The sequence below is a fragment of the Gavia stellata genome, chromosome 13 (assembly GCF_030936135.1).
Source record: "Gavia stellata isolate bGavSte3 chromosome 13, bGavSte3.hap2, whole genome shotgun sequence".
Classification (NCBI taxonomy): Eukaryota; Metazoa; Chordata; class Aves; order Gaviiformes; family Gaviidae; genus Gavia; species Gavia stellata.
In genome coordinates this window covers 13,052,655-13,069,799 of record NC_082606.1, presented here as the reverse complement: position 1 = coordinate 13,069,799, position 17,145 = coordinate 13,052,655, and positions in this window count along the sequence as shown.

The following is a 17,145-nucleotide window of genomic DNA, read 5'->3' as shown; positions in this document are numbered from 1 at the left end:
AGGATAAGAGCATGTATGTCTGTCTGTTTCCCAAATGTCACACCACCTCCTGAGGAATAATGTGTCTGGTATAATTTAAAACAGTCATTTGGCCACTGTAATAGTTATATCTGGGAAACAAGCTTGTGCATAATAAGACCAAGATTAGGAGTCCTCTACAGTGATATTACACTACCTTTTTACATCCTTTCTTCCACTGTGTTATTTACCCCTCGGCTAAAGCTTTACCCCTCGGCTAAAGCTTTACCCCTCGGCTAAAGCTTTACCCCTCGGCTAAAGCTTTACCCCTCGGCTAAAGCTTTACCCCTCGGCTAAAGCTTTACCCCTCGGCTAAAGCTTTACCCCTCGGCTAAAGCTTTACCCCTCGGCTAAAGCTTTACCCCTCGGCTAAAGCTTTACCCCTCGGCTAAAGCTTTACCCCTCGGCTAAAGCTTTACCCCTCGGCTAAAGCTTTACCCCTCGGCTAAAGCTTTACCCCTCGGCTAAAGCTTTACCCCTCGGCTAAAGCTTTACCCCTCGGCTAAAGCTTTACCCCTCGGCTAAAGCTTTACCCCTCGGCTAAAGCTTTACCCCTCGGCTAAAGCTTTACCCCTCGGCTAAAGCTTTACCCCTCGGCTAAAGCTTTACCCCTCGGCTAAAGCTTTACCCCTCGGCTAAAGCTTTACCCCTCGGCTAAAGCTTTACCCCTCGGCTAAAGCTTTACCCCTCGGCTAAAGCTTTACCCCTCGGCTAAAGCTTTACCCCTCGGCTAAAGCTTTACCCCTCGGCTAAAGCTTTACCCCTCGGCTAAAGCTTTACCCCTCGGCTAAAGCTTTACCCCTCGGCTAAAGCTTTACCCCTCGGCTAAAGCTTTACCCCTCGGCTAAAGCTTTACCCCTCGGCTAAAGCTTTACCCCTCGGCTAAAGCTTTACCCCTCGGCTAAAGCTTTACCCCTCGGCTAAAGCTTTACCCCTCGGCTAAAGCTTTACCCCTCGGCTAAAGCTTTACCCCTCGGCTAAAGCTTTACCCCTCGGCTAAAGCTTTACCCCTCGGCTAAAGCTTTACCCCTCGGCTAAAGCTTTACCCCTCGGCTAAAGCTTTACCCCTCGGCTAAAGCTTTACCCCTCGGCTAAAGCTTTACCCCTCGGCTAAAGCTTTACCCCTCGGCTAAAGCTTTACCCCTCGGCTAAAGCTTTACCCCTCGGCTAAAGCTTTACCCCTCGGCTAAAGCTTTACCCCTCGGCTAAAGCTTTACCCCTCGGCTAAAGCTTTACCCCTCGGCTAAAGCTTTACCCCTCGGCTAAAGCTTTACCCCTCGGCTAAAGCTTTACCCCTCGGCTAAAGCTTTACCCCTCGGCTAAAGCTTTACCCCTCGGCTAAAGCTTTACCCCTCGGCTAAAGCTTTACCCCTCGGCTAAAGCTTTACCCCTCGGCTAAAGCTTTACCCCTCGGCTAAAGCTTTACCCCTCGGCTAAAGCTTTACCCCTCGGCTAAAGCTTTACCCCTCGGCTAAAGCTTTACCCCTCGGCTAAAGCTTTACCCCTCGGCTAAAGCTTTACCCCTCGGCTAAAGCTTTACCCCTCGGCTAAAGCTTTACCCCTCGGCTAAAGCTTTACCCCTCGGCTAAAGCTTTACCCCTCGGCTAAAGCTTTACCCCTCGGCTAAAGCTTTACCCCTCGGCTAAAGCTTTACCCCTCGGCTAAAGCTTTACCCCTCGGCTAAAGCTTTACCCCTCGGCTAAAGCTTTACCCCTCGGCTAAAGCTTTACCCCTCGGCTAAAGCTTTACCCCTCGGCTAAAGCTTTACCCCTCGGCTAAAGCTTTACCCCTCGGCTAAAGCTTTACCCCTCGGCTAAAGCTTTACCCCTCGGCTAAAGCTTTACCCCTCGGCTAAAGCTTTACCCCTCGGCTAAAGCTTTACCCCTCGGCTAAAGCTTTACCCCTCGGCTAAAGCTTTACCCCTCGGCTAAAGCTTTACCCCTCGGCTAAAGCTTTACCCCTCGGCTAAAGCTTTACCCCTCGGCTAAAGCTTTACCCCTCGGCTAAAGCTTTTTTCTGCATTACTTGGTTATTACTGTGATATTGTGATAATCTTCCCTGTACTGTGAACTGAATTATTGGGTATTTCTCAACTCCACATGCATGACTACAAAGTTCCAAGCGATGTTTTTTGTAATTAAACTCTATTTCCAGTTTACTTTACTTTGCTTACATTATCTGGTTGGGCAATCATTATCTGGAACATAATAAAATAATCTAAACTACTGTTCTTGTAAGAATAAACCAACCAATAATTAATATGCCATTGTTTCCTTAGGGACATTCCTTGAACATTTCAATGAAGAAATTGAGAAAACATGAAAAGAAATAAATAAAATATGGAAATCATGTTGCCATAAAGGAGTACTTGAACAGTATATTTCATTCAAAATGCTTGGAGAATGTTAAAGAATTAAATAAAATGTAAAACCTAAAAGATTTCCTATGGCAGGAAGCCTTTAAGGCAAAAGTGTAACAAATCCTGTGAGGAATATTGCTCAAGTGCAGTTTCTGTTCTTAAAATCAAATGAACTTGACCTTTACAAAATTGTGGTATTAAGGGTGTGTGCTTTTCTGTATGCATATGTGTGTGTGCAACTTTTTTATTCAGTCTAGTTTAGACACGATTAAACTAGATTAACCTAGCAAATGTACTGTAAACAGTGTAACAGCAGCATTTTTACTGTAATCAGTGGTAGACTTTTGAAAGGCAGAGTAAATATGTAAAAACATATCTGCAATAAAGCTCACTGCTACAGATAGATACACACAGATTGATAGTTGATCTTGAGCTAGCCACTTTAAAGCTAACTGTGTGAGTAGCAGAAATTAGATTTCTAAACATATTTTTAATGTTTATTGCATTATTTTCTGTTCCTAAATGAGGCCTTTAAATCTCTCACCATACAAATAATGACAACTCCCCCCCAAACCAAATAGAAACATCCCAACAGCAAGAGATATGCTAACCCTTTTCTGAAGAGGACTGTAAAAAGCATTGTATACTATTTTAATGCTTCTGTGTTTAGAATAGACTTCATAGATCAAGTCATGATTGAAAAGATGATGCTTTCTCTGGCTGGATACTCTCTACCTGTATGTAAATGAGTTATAAATGTTCTGTGCCTCACTATATATAACTCAAATATATTTGCCTTCCCACTGAAAGCAATGGCAAAAGCCCAAAGACTATCTTGGTAAATTGTTGGATGTCACTGTTCAGCTAGAATGAAAATATTTTAAAAATGCCTATTTTTTTCCTTCATAAATCTTAAATTGACTTTCCTGGTTTTTAGACTATGAACTTCTCAATGAAGGGCTCCCTTTTCCTGAATTCCTAGGAAACTGTTAGTATATTCTGTGAACAGCTATGGACAAATAACACAATAAGTTGCTAACCCTGAATAGCCATTATTTTTTAATAAATCTTAAGGCATATTGCAAAAAATATTGCTTTACCCAATGAGCTTGGGCCTGGAGTGGGGTATGTGTTTATTTTATATATATTTTTCCCTAAGCTAAGCTGTTGGAGTTCCTTTAGAAGATAACATGACATAAGGATGTTGTTTAGGTTGCTGCCATCTGTATCCAGACTGAGAACAACTGTGGAAAACTTTAATTTTCTGGAGGAGGTTTGACTTGAATGCACCAAATGCATGTTGCAAAGGGATTTTAAACCTTTAAGTATCTGACAGATGAATTATGTCAGAAAGGAAGAACTATAAATGATTAGAATGAATGCATGATCTACAATCTGTGTGGAATGAAATAATAAAACTAGTGATCTTATTACAAGGAGAGTGAATGTAAATGTAGAAAACAAAATCTACTAAACAAATCTCCAAGTTCAACAGAATGTTGAATTATATGGGAGGTCTCCTACATAAGACAGCTAAAGAAGATTTTAAAACAAAAGAATGGTACAAATTCTTTTCAGTAATTTACAATTATCTGTCTTTTCTTTCCTATTGGAAGGACATAACACTTGTGTGTACAGCAAAGATACATAACTAATGAATTTACTGACCTGCAGAAAGGAGCATGATTGTAACTAATCTTGGAGATGTACACTGTCTCATAGTCTTGATGAGGTAGTAAATTTGCTTGAGGGCATGATGCATGATTTTTCAAAACTATTTACATTACTAGAAGCTCCCAGGAGCATGAAATTCAGAAATATTTCTGTGGTTTTGCTCATGCACCTAAAAAATGTAATTAATTAACCTACTTCATATGCATCCTAGTTTAAAACCATAAAATAAAGGAAATTATCTGAGTTCTTCAAACGCAGTGCTAAAGTTTCCTGTAATTATTCTTTCTGCTGTAGAATTGGAGGACTTAAAGTTTACCCTATGCTAACGTTAATTATTCTTAAGCATTCTGTATTCTAGTGTGGTGTTTTCTATAAGATCATTCACTGATTTCCTGTCTGTAGTCTATTATAGTGTACATAGTAATATGCAATGTATTTTGGACCATTTGGTAAAATGTGCTCAAAGGAGGGTTAGGCCTGAAAATAGGTATGGTTTGCAAGTGAAGACATTCATGGGAGCTCACGCAGCTCCAGATTTATGACAGTGCTGTGTCTTGTTAGCGCAAATTTGAAATGAATCACCAGCTTGGCAAATGAAATAAAGAGGTGTATAACGGAAAGGAATAACACTTAGCTCCAGACCCCATTCTAGCTCGATTACAGCCTGTCTTTAGGATTACAACTATGTTGTTTGTTTTTTTTGTTGTTGGTTCATGGTACTGAAGAATTTTTTTCCATTTGGGGACAGTTACAGTAGTGAGCTTTGAAATGTATAAAAGTTTAGGCTGAGAATAGAGGTGTTCCAATGACCAGTTTACCAGAGGGGAGAAGTATGAGCCTGAATGTGTCTGCTTCACAGGCTTGCTCTCGAGCTAAACTCTGATAATTTTCAGAAAAATCTTATGGAGATTTGGATCGTGTTGATTCTAGGGCTGCCAGAACTTGTATTGCTTTTGTATATATAGAGATAATGAAAAGATGACTTTTTCTTCCCCCAAAAGTGGCTACAGGAAGAATTGTATTAACAGAAAAAGCAGGTTTAGAATGCTTTTTATCAATGCGGTCTATACTGCACAAACTTCTAGAACAGTATTTCACTTTAAGGTAATAGTCATAGTTGCTTGCATGACACTGAAGCAGTGATAGGTCATGCAAAAGATTTGAGGATTCAGCCTTTTTGAATTTGGTTAAGAAATGAAAATACCATTTCCAATATAAAAATGAAATCTAAATCTCAAAGACCAGATGCTGGTCTGTAGTGCTGTCATAACATCAAAGAATGGAAGTTGATACAGATGACCTATAGAATTGACTACAGATTGAAGGCTAGTGCTGAAAACCCATTTCTCCTATATTGTGCAACCAGTTTGCGAAGTATTAGAATGTTCTTATGGATAAAAAAAAGAGAAAAGCATTTTTCTGTTTGACCTTAGAATCTATCATACAAAAATTACTGTGGGTTAAGTCTTTTGTTTCTTATATCTGTGTAATTCCATTAGCCATATGGGGTAGAACAGGATGTTGGTTAAGCATTTCCAGAACTCATTTTTGTTTCTCCTTTTGGATTACTTAGGTCTTGCATCAGAGGTATTCTGTGCTTATTTCCTTCCTTCCAAGAGTAAATGGGCAAGGATTACAGGGAGATTTTGCTTTACCTTGCCTGCTACTCATTAACCAAGCAACTGAGATACTGCAAGTGCATTGTGTATAGTAATTGCTAATAGTGATGAAACTGTCTTCCTCCCGAAGGACAGGGAAGAGCTATTAATTTGAGGAGTGTATCTGAAGCACATTTTCTTTAACGGTTGCGTATCTTCCCAGGATTGTAACAAAAAGCTTCCATTTTCTGTAGCACTTTACATATAAAGTTTTTCCTTTTTAATAAAAAAAGTATTTTCTTTTAGTTTTATCTTAATGGCCTGCAAATATCAAGCACACATGTGCAGGATGGAACTGAGATTTTTCCAGTGAACTTGTTATGACACTTTTCTTTGTAGAATTATAAATACTGGCAGTTATTTCCTTAGTGTCAATTAAAGTTCTTATAGTTGTTCCCAGCTTTGCTCTAATGCCATGTGTGTATCTTTTAAGCAAAATGTGCTCTGTACTAAATGGCTTTGTTTAGAGTGTTTCTAATAGAAATGTCCCTGCCACATGTATCTGCTTGGTCTGTGTAATCTCTTGTAGAATGTTTTCTGGCATTGAACTGACAGTGTATGTTTAAGCAAGCATGCTTTAGTTTTTACATCTGTGCTAGTAATTAATGTATAGCTTGGGGTATCCCCAGTTAATTATGGGGACAACCAAGTTTTAATGAGATGTATGCAATCGGGTATTTGACTGTGTGTAATATTAAAGAAAAACATTATTCGTAGAAAAAACTTTTGTGAAATGATATGGGTATGGGTGTGGTGATTTGATTCCCTTTTTAAAGTGGTCTATTTTGGCGCTAAATATCAGGTCTACCTGATGTTTGTGAGAACATTCCTGTTGAATTGGACAGGAACAGTACTTGGATGAAACTGATTCATCTTTCAAGGCCTCTCCCTGGTTCTCTGTATGTGCTACTTTAACAGACAGCTTTGGGTTTTGACAGTATTCTGGAGGATGAAGCCATAAAGGTAAAACTAAATAGTTCAGGGAAGCAGTATGTAGCCTTTCTATCACTTAAACTCTGTTTTGAAAGCACAGACAGGGTTTGGGTGATGTAGCCCTTCAACCAGTGCTCAGCACAGGGGGAGTGTAATGCTTAGAAATCCAGCTTCCCTGAAGTCAATGAAAATCTTCCATTGCCTGCAAGGGATAGTGAGTGAGGAGAGTAATAATCTAGAACTTCATCCTTCTGCGGATCGTCGTATTTAGCATGGATATATGTGTACAAACAGGCATATATTTATATATTTCTTATATATCTATATATAGAAATGTTTATATGCGTATATGTGATAAGGGCGAAGAGAGATATTCCTTAGTCTGCTTCAGAAAATTACTTCATTTCTTTATTAACAAAACATGGTTTATTCACACACCAGCTAGGAAAAACAAAGTGTCCTTTCCTAATCCTGTAGTTTTGTTATTGGTTTTCCCACCTCGTGTGTGAGTGGAATTGAGGTTGTCACCTCATTGTGGTCAGTTCCGCACCTTTTTCAGGGTAAACAGCATGCAAACTTGTATAAGCAGTATCTGAGCCAAAACCCTTTTATAAACCAAACTTTAATTTGTTATTCTTTTGGCATCTATGAATGTGTGTGTAAGACCATGTGGGCTGGCTGTGGAAGACGCACTATAAAAACTAACAGTGGAATGTTCATCTGGAGATGTTCTGTGTTATTTATGAAAACTTGGGGCCCAATCCTGCCACCTTCTCTCACGCTAACCATCCCACTAAGATCAGCCAGTGATTATACTTCTTTAAGGATGACTTATGCCTGTAAAAATCTACTGGATTTGATATATGGATGGAATTTTCAAACTTCATAAAGGAATTAGATAAACCATGTCCACTGACATCCATTGGATGTTGAAATGCAATCTGTGCCTTTGGAATTAAATAAAAACTAAGTTGATATGACCTAGGGAGGAAAAGTCTTTGTATTTAGCTGTATCTTTTTTTTTACAGGTGTTCTCTATAAGGATCTGGTTGTGGGAGTTACCAAAGAAATGTAAGTGTGAGAAGTGGGTTGCAGACTCTCCTACTGATGTCCAGTCCTGGGTGAAACAAGGATTAAAAGTGTAAGTGGAACATGAAGCTGACAAAGAAGCAAAGTTGTCTGCTGAGCAATATAAAGAAGCTGGAGCAGTAATCAATGTTGTGAAAACTGTATTTGGTTCAGATACTGTTTTAAAGGTAAGATCATAATTCGATGTGAATAATGTAATCGTGTTTATCATGAAAAGAAACTTTGAGTCTTCAGATTTGCACCAAATTAGTTGAATTACCTATAGTATGAAATCATTCAGCGAGAAGATGTAGCTTCATGTATTTGCAGTAAAGGAATATATATTTTGTATGCTAGTGCTGTAGACTTCTATTAAATTTCTTTCACATTGGAGATCTTGTTTTATGTATGTCCCAGACCATTCTGTTAGTGATCTCTTAGCTTGCGTAACCTTTAGCCAGATAAGTCACCTGCCCAACTGGTGGAATTCTGGTCACTTAATGCAAATTAATTTAGTCTACTTCTGTTTACTGTTGCTGGTCCTAGAGCCTCAATCCTGTGCCAGGATCTGTCACATCTGTACTTAGTATAATGAACATATTGAAAGCATAGTAGAGGGCAGCACAAGGGAAAAGAGTCTATATGGTTATTTAAAGCTGAATCTTAAATTAGACTTAATACTAGCTTAAATTATTTTTAGTATGTTTAATTAAACAAGCATTGCATGTTTTGTGTCCAAGCTTAAATGAAGATCTAGGAGTGCATGAAGCAACTTTGCTCAAGAAAAATGCAACACTTGTCAGCCTTATCTATCCAGCTCAGAACCCAGTCTTCCCAACAAACTTACTGAATGCAAAGCTGCAGTTCTAGCAATGGACTAAGTTCCTTAGGGATATGATGCCCTTGGCATGATGGTCAACATCTGCGGAGTACTATCAGGCATTAGTGCACTACTGTTATTCTTGCATGCCAGTTCATACTGGATTATTGTTTTTCCTGCTGTGGGCTTTACCACACAGGTAGGGTTATCTCAGAAGGGAGACTAGAGCAATGTTGGCAGTTTCTAGAACTTGCTTTGCAGATGGGCACTGGGAGAGGAGGAGGCAGCTGTGAAATGTTCTCTACATGAAGCAAAAACACAGCTAGCAAAGGATGATTTTCCTCACTAGTTGGGGCACCCAGCACAAGCCAAAAGAGGGAGTGAAAAAGGAACTGAATTAACCTAATCTGTGTCAGCTAAGTGTGATCATCAATTTAGAAACTAGAGTAATTTGAGCTTTGGGAATACTCCCCTGTTTTCTGGCTTCTGCTATAGACAAACAGTCCTAAATAAAGGGTTTTGACTGTTACCAAAACGTTAAACTTTTTTTAGGGCTCATTTCACATTTTCTTTTTTCTGGTGCTCAAGCATCACTTTTTTGTAAAATACACTATATGTGCCCTTTCTAAGAATGATAGCTATTATAGGTATAAAACAAAACTCATTTTAGTAAATCCATTGAGACATAGGGTAAGAAATTCCATCGACAGCATGACAAATGTGTCTTATATTTGGCATAGTGTTAACATACCACTTTTTATTATTTTTCCATGATAATCTCTCACATAAGTAAGAGTGTAATATAAGATTGTTTGCAAAGGAAAGAATGAACAGATCACAACATGCAAACAGGATTGTCTTCAGCTTGGTGTTGAACCTATAATACTGTCTTTGAAGTTACTGTGTTTATTTTGAGGCCTGGCCCTGGGGACAGTATGAACTGGTTAAAACAATCTGTTACCCTTCCTAAACTTGCAGCCTCTGACAACTAAAGGTGCAAAATTCTCCCTGCTAGTTTTGAACTCTGGTTCCCCATGTGGTATCACATTGCATTACTGGCCAAACAGTCAAGACCAGTCATTGTTCAGTACAAGACACATTTTGAAACAATTCAGATTTGGAACTGATTTCAAAGTCATTTAGATTTCTAAGGAACTTGTTAAAAAAAAAAACCATGAACAACTAGTTTAAATACTGAACCAATTATTTATGTACATAGGCTACATATTGAAATGGTTTAAAATTTGAACCAGTTCATCTCAAGCAGAATCAATTTGGTAAAGATATCAAACACATAAGTGCTTCATTGAACAAGGCATTTTCCCTGCCACTTGTTGCCTTGCCACTGATGTTTTATTCAGAAGTCATCTGAAAACAGTTTTTCATATCGCTGCTTACTGTATCATAGCATTCCAGTGCGGAGGTACAGAGTGAATGTAGTCCTCTGTTTTCTACATCACACTGAAAATGCTGTAGCAAAGTAATCTTATGTATTTCTTTTCTGCTCTCTGTTTATCCAAAAAAATTAAGTGCTCTTCATAGCAAGAAGGATGTTTGGGCCTATCCCTGGGCCACTCCTGCTTAGCTGTTAACATTCTATACTCAAAAGAGAAATGACTCTTTCCTGGGATTTTTATTTCTGCAAAACCTGTCTAGGACTCGGATATCTGAGTGTTTTGAGAATCTCTAAACAATAAGCTTAACATTTAGTGTTGAATTGTAAAAGATCTATATTTTTATGCAAGACTTTCTTTAAATCTTGGCTAATTTTAAAAATAAGGTACAGCTGGCCTGATGTACTCAGAGACTAATGCCTTTATCATAGTATGTCTAACAAAACAGCAATGGGACTTGTAGGTAGTTAAGCTGAATCAAACCGTAAGTAGTTTGCTTTCTTTAAATCTGAACAATTCAAACCAAGATCTCATGTTGTTTTATAGGAGACCTGTTTAGCAAGAAGACTCGGCACTTACTGCAGTCTGCAGAGCAGCAATTTGTCCTCCCTTTTCCCCACTAGAGTTGAACACTAAGCTGCTATTGAAGGGAGAGAACTGGTTCACTCTCTGATACCTGTATTTTCATGCTGTTACTCCTTGGAGTGCCCTGTGAGTGCTGGAGGTCGCATCAGCTTTCACCCAAACCCTGCCTCGATTACTTTATAACTCTGTCATCACGTGCATGTTTATGCTCTGTGCCATGTATGTGCAGGCTTAGATTTGCCAAGGAGAAAGGAGATAAGAGAAATTCAATCCTCTTCACCATATTTTCTTCTTTCCTGCTTTACTGTCACAGTGCTGTCACCACTGGATTCCAATGAAGTTCAGTTGCCAGTGCTTCTCTTGATCCTCAGCCTCACATCCTACACTAAGGGAGCTGGAACTATATTGGGATGCTGTTTTAAGAATGTAGCAGCTTAGAAGAGACAGGGTTAATATCTTGTGTTTTAAGTTTTCTGATGTCAAGGTTTCTTACATCATCGCAGTGAGAAACCTCACTCTGGTACTGATGGAACTAGCTCTAGACAGATGGTGACAGTGACACCTTTGTGCAAGTACCAATCCTGACTCTGGTTGGCAGGCTCAGCACAATGATGCAAAGCAGTTGTTATCTGTGACTCCTGTCTACTTGTAGGTGGATGGAAAGAGATTGGTTTGGCCCTCCATGTTTTCACGAGATCATAGGAAATCACCTACCAGTAATTTTTCCCTCTTGGAATAAGATTGACCCAGTAGAAAGGTCCATCTCCTAGGCTTTTTTATTTCCATACCTTCTGAATGCATACAGTCTATGGACCTTTTAATACACGTATTAATATGTTATAAAATTTCTCTATGTCTTCCCTTCTCGCAGTGAGTGTGTCTAGGATAAGTTAACGGATCAGTATGGTGGGAGCAAGTGAAAGTTAAGTGAAAAACCCCTGCCTTATGATTAAAAAAAAAGGGGATTCTGCTACTGCTTTAGTCCTTCCAGACCCCTTTATTATTCTTACTTGCAAAATACAAATTATCAGGGTCTCTTATGTCTTTGAGAGAAAACACAAAGAAGTGGCTAATGAACAAAACTGTGCAGAAGTAAGCAGTTACTAATTCAGATCATACTGAAATTGTCTGGCTGTCTAAACTGTGAGATAGTCAGAGATGAGTAAACTATCCATTAACAAATATTATAGCATGGGAAAAGAGTGAGCTTATGGCCCTGTTACACTCTCAATAGCGAAGAATCCACAGAATAGGATTCAGTAATGATTACTAAAGAAGGAAAAGAGAACTAAAACCTCATATATGCTGGTATTTGGAGAGCTTTGATGTGGCATTTTCACTCCCTGGTGTTTTCAAACCAGACTTTTGTAGTAGACTAAATTGAAGCATATTATACAAGCCGGAAATTATCTTTTTCACTTTCTCTCCATATTTGAGAATGAAAAAAGCGAGGTGAGATAAGTTGGTGAGCAGTAAGGTGTGTTGATGAAGACAAGCTGGGAGTTAGCTGACAGCAACTGGGGATTAGCAAATTTTCTTTCCCCAGAGGAAAGTGATGCTAGTTCAGTGCCATCAGGAGTAACAGTATTGGAGAGCTAGAAAAATCCTTCAACTGTATCACATCTGGGCTGAAGAACAAAGTAAAAATTCTAGAAATCTAATACATGTCTGATGCATCTCTGTGCAAACAATAACCTAAATGATAGGATTTCTTGTGATGAATATATATATATATATAGCCTTCCCAGATCTTTAGGGACACAAAACAAGACCTTGTCCTGTACCTGTGAGGAAAAAGGTCTGCTTTTCTTTCCAACTTAGTGCAGTTTTTTGTCTGACTTCAGTAGGGTTTGAATTGGATCAGATATGAAGAAAGGCCTTCATCCACAGCATAAGTTTGGTTCAGTACATTTGCTCATTCATTGTGTCTCTGTAAGGAAATTATGACTATGACCTCACACTTCAAACTACCTTTAATAGGAAACGTTTCCTATTTACCTATTTCTAAAGTCAAATTATGTTTCTGATGGGGATAGTGTGTGGTGTTTGCAATTGAAGGAGACTGGACCTCATGACTTAGATTGGGTCCTTCAGTTGCATCTTATCTTATTGAAAGGGATATTTTTCTCTTTTGTTGCAGAAGGATATGAAGCTAAACAAATCACTTTTCATGTAGTCAGCCACAGTGAAGTTCGGGGGGGAAAATTAAAAACCTTGATAATGTCAGCAGTCGATATTGTTTCTCTTTACAGAATCATAAACAAAATAATGAAACTAGTCTCTAAAAGGTCTTGATGACAGCTCTGGTAAACTTAAGCAATCTGGCTACAAAGATGAATGGTATTTTCCTGTTGCACATTTTCTCTCTCTCTCTGAAGCTATTTAAATCTAACCTAGTGTCAAAGTCTCTGATTACCCTCCAATGTTCTAACACAGGGCCCTAAATGTTGATTATTTTTTTTAATAACAACTTCTCTTAAAATATTTGTTTTGAACATTTATCTTTTTATTTGCCTGCAGACCAGAATAAATTGTTACCTCAGAATTGTATGGCTATGATAGTGAAGCAGATGGTACCCACAGAAGAAAAACGTTTTTTTGACTAATACAGAAAGCATGTGTATACAATGACTGACTGTCTTGCCCTGGCTCAACTTGGATGTTAGCAATTCTTATTTTTGCCAGTCTTTAACTTTCTTCCACTGGGTGAAATTTCACTTCAGTGAAGCCAGTAGAAATTTTGCCATTAACTTTGGTGGGAAAAATTATCACTTAGCTACAAACGACTAATTTTGTAGAGTTGTAGAGGAATTCCCAGAATGACTGCCTATTTTACCCTGCAGTACTGACAATGGACCAACTTCTCTCCCATCTGTATCCAAGGAATCAGGAGAGTTGCACTGGATGCACCCTGCTTCAGCATTTAGGTCACTGATGTTAGACTGGTTTTATATCCCTTACCCTTTTAGGATAAAGAGGATTTTACTCCATGCCCAGCTTAGTTTTATTTTAAACTTTGAAAGAAGGAGAAAAAGGTTTTAAGTAAGAAAATTATAAAGATGGAAAAAGAGTTTTCCAAGTGCTCAATTTTTCTAAGCAAAATCTTGAAGCTGCTTGGCCTTTTTGCCAAATACTATAAAGCACTAAGAAACCCATAGTTAAGTGTCCTGAAAAATCTTTCTTTAACAAAACAAGCCCAAAACAACAGCAACTCCTCTTCAAATTATGGTATACCTGCAGCACTTTCGAAGAAATCAGTGATTCTTTTCTTAATTCCCCAATAAGTAAAAAAAAAAAAGAAAGAAAAAAAAACCCAACCCAAAACCACAAAAACCCACCCACCAAAAACTCTGCAAGTGTTAGATGTTGCTAACAAAAAAGCCTGTTGTAACAAAAATATATTCTTTATTCTAGTGACAGCATTTTAGTGAATATTGTCTGGGCCACCTCCTTTTCTCTGAACAAAGAAAAATAAACTGAAAAGATTTTTGAGCAATAGCTTATTGGGAGAGGTAAGTTGTACAGGAATGCTCAAGCAGCACATAACTATGAATGCAACTTATGTTTCAAACATACTTCCTTTTGAAGGTAACTAAAAGGTTTGCCCTGTTTTCCAGTTCATGTAAAGTTTAAATAATCATCAACTTGTTACTTTAGCAAGGGAATCTGTGTTGTAAATTCCTGGAATAGCTATGAAACAGCCCTGTGCACCGTCCACAGTCTGTGCAAGTGCGATGAAAGTGAAGTATAGGCATGTTAGCTGATCCACAGAATTAAAAATAAATAATTACTGCAGTTGCAACAAACACTTTATGCTATGAGTCACCACCTTTGGTATGCATTCTTTTCCCAGCATTTGTCCTACATCAAACGTTTAATTTTCAAGCCACTGGTATAAAATTGAATGACATTTGAATATATTTTTTCAAAATTTACTGCTTTAAGATGTCCATTATGCTATTGTGATGAGGTTTCTATTAATTATCTAATTGATTTGTCTCAAGAGATTTTGGCTCTGCTTCTGTAATTTGTATATTGACATCTAAACTCTAGGGAGTGTGATATTTCATGCCATATTTTTGGTGTGGATACTTGAATGTTTTTTTATCTGAGGGTGTCAATGCCTACCTACAATGTTTTCTGTTTACATGTTATAGGTACAAAACAGTAGTGCTTGCATCTAATTCTTTTGGCAGGGATTTTACTCATCAGATAATAGGATCAGGACAAGTTTCTCCTGTGAAGGTACAGTTGCTACAGCTGATATTTAGAATAAAATTTTGCACTGGAAAGCTAGACCATTAGTGTAACAAGGCAGTTTAGCTCTCCCACATGACCATTCTAAGAGATCACTGAATCACTAAGGTTGAAAAAGACCTGTAAGATCATCAAGTCCAACCATCAACTAATACCACCATGCCCATTAAACCGTGTCCCATGATGCCTTGACCACATGTTCCTTGAACACCTCCAGTGATGGTGACTCCACCATCTCCCTGGGCAGCTTATTCCAGTGTTTTACCACTCTCTCAGTAAAGAAATCTTTCCTAATATCCAGTCTAAACCTCCCCTGGTGCAACTTGAGGCCATTTCCTCTTGTCCTGTTACTCTCGTCACTTGGGAGAAGAGACCAAAACCCACCTCTCTGCAACCCCCTTTCAGATAATTATAGAGAGCGATGAGGTCTCCCCTCAGCCTCCTCTTCTTCAGACTGAAAAGCTAATGGCATTTGATTTCTTGTGATTTTTATTTGGGTTTGCTGGATGGTACTGGTTTTAGACATTTGAGCCATCCTGTAAAAGTTGATTTAACTGCCTTTGAGCATTTCTGAATGCAGAATTTTCTTGATCAGAACCTTTTAAGACTGCCCTGGGGTCAGGATTGGATTGTTCACAGGATGGTCTAAAAAAGGATGTTGTACTAGATCTGCTTCTGTTTGGCAGGACGCTAATATCAAGGACTCCTCCTGTCTGTACTCACCTGCCTTAATGTAGTGCAGCCAAGGGCAACTGAAATTCATAGGTGAATGTATTATGTATGTTTTAGTTCTGTCTTGGGTTTTTAATTTATTTTTGTCAAATGCTCAATTGATTGCAATTATTTTCAGTGTAAAAAATACCTTAAATCATATCATACCTCAGAAGGACACTCAATATTTTTTTAAGGATTTTAAAACAGTCTATTTTTTTATTCTGAGACTGTACTCTGCCTTCTGATATCCATTTCAGCATACTTGTCAGAATTAATATCTGAGAAGAGCTATAGTAAAGGAAAACATTTGCATAGCTGGACAAATAGGGTTAGCATCCTTTGTTATCAAAGTTTGAGTTAAGGTCTATGTCCTGTGGACCAGAAAAAGTGGGCCTTGTCATGTTTTGTTTAACAAAAAAATTTTTTTTCAAGATAGAAACAATCTTATTTTCTATATACGGTACCTTTTGTACAGATGACCACCTGCTCTTATATCCTAAACCAGCTGTTTAACTATGTTGCATTGTTAAGATAAGACTTATTTTTTTACTTCGCTGAAGTACTTGTAGTTTTTAGCTTCTGATGCTCTTTAAAGTTTATGTGCTTTTGAAGATAAGGCATACTGCAGACACAGCATGTGATGGAATAAGTGAACATAGAATCCACTTTACTGTCTGTTTGATCTCTCTAGGTGCTGATAATTGGTGGTGGCATTGCTGGGCTGGCTGCAGCAGGAGCTGCCAAAGCAATGGGAGTTACTGTCAGGGGATTTGATATCAGGTAGAGTAAGAAAATATGGTTTAGAATATAGAACACTGTTTAACACTTTATAAAATATTCTGGTCAAAGTTCTGCTCTCTTTGCATTCAAGGATGTTCTTCAAAAACAATTTGCCAGGTTTCTCTGTCACAGGCAAAAGAGTTTTAACTTGCAGAATTTTTATTTTATTGCTAATTAACACAAACTTCAAATTACTGATTTGAGTATTCAGAAAAAGAGAACATAATTAAAAAAACCCACTTAAATATGTTTCTTCCCTACTTCCCAGGCCCAGCTTAAGCCAAACATCATCATCTTCCTCCCCTTTTCCTAGTCTCAACTTTCCTTGTTTTCCCTGCATGTTAGACTCAGTCCATCCCAATTCCTTTTGAGCGTGGGGTTGTGTGCAACTGTTTTTGACCCACCCCTCACAGCTGTCCCTGTCCCACTGTGGGTCATCCCTGGGCTGCAGTCCCTCAGGTATGGAATTCCCTTTGGTATGGAATGCCTGCTTCAAGACTGTCTCACCAGGTACTGTCTTCTCAGCACTCCCATGTGTCTCCTTATGTAGCTCTTCACATTTCCTACCCTAGCAGCTACTGCTCACATGTGTGAGCAGGGGTGCCATATGCTGCTCTGTCAGCTTTTGTTTTGTGAAGAGGGTGTTTACATGGGTTTCAGAGCCAGCTGGAACTGGATGGCACAGGGCACTTCATGGCCTTCTCCTGCTCAGGTCACCTCTGCAGCCCCTGCCACCAAACCTTGCAATTTATGCCTGCTACAGTGCTCACACACGAACTGATTAGGCACACATGCATGTAATAATTGGGTGTTCATGGGTAAATTAATTGGGTGCTCATGTGTTAACACTGCAATTTATGTCCAGGATGCTGGTGGCCTTCTTTG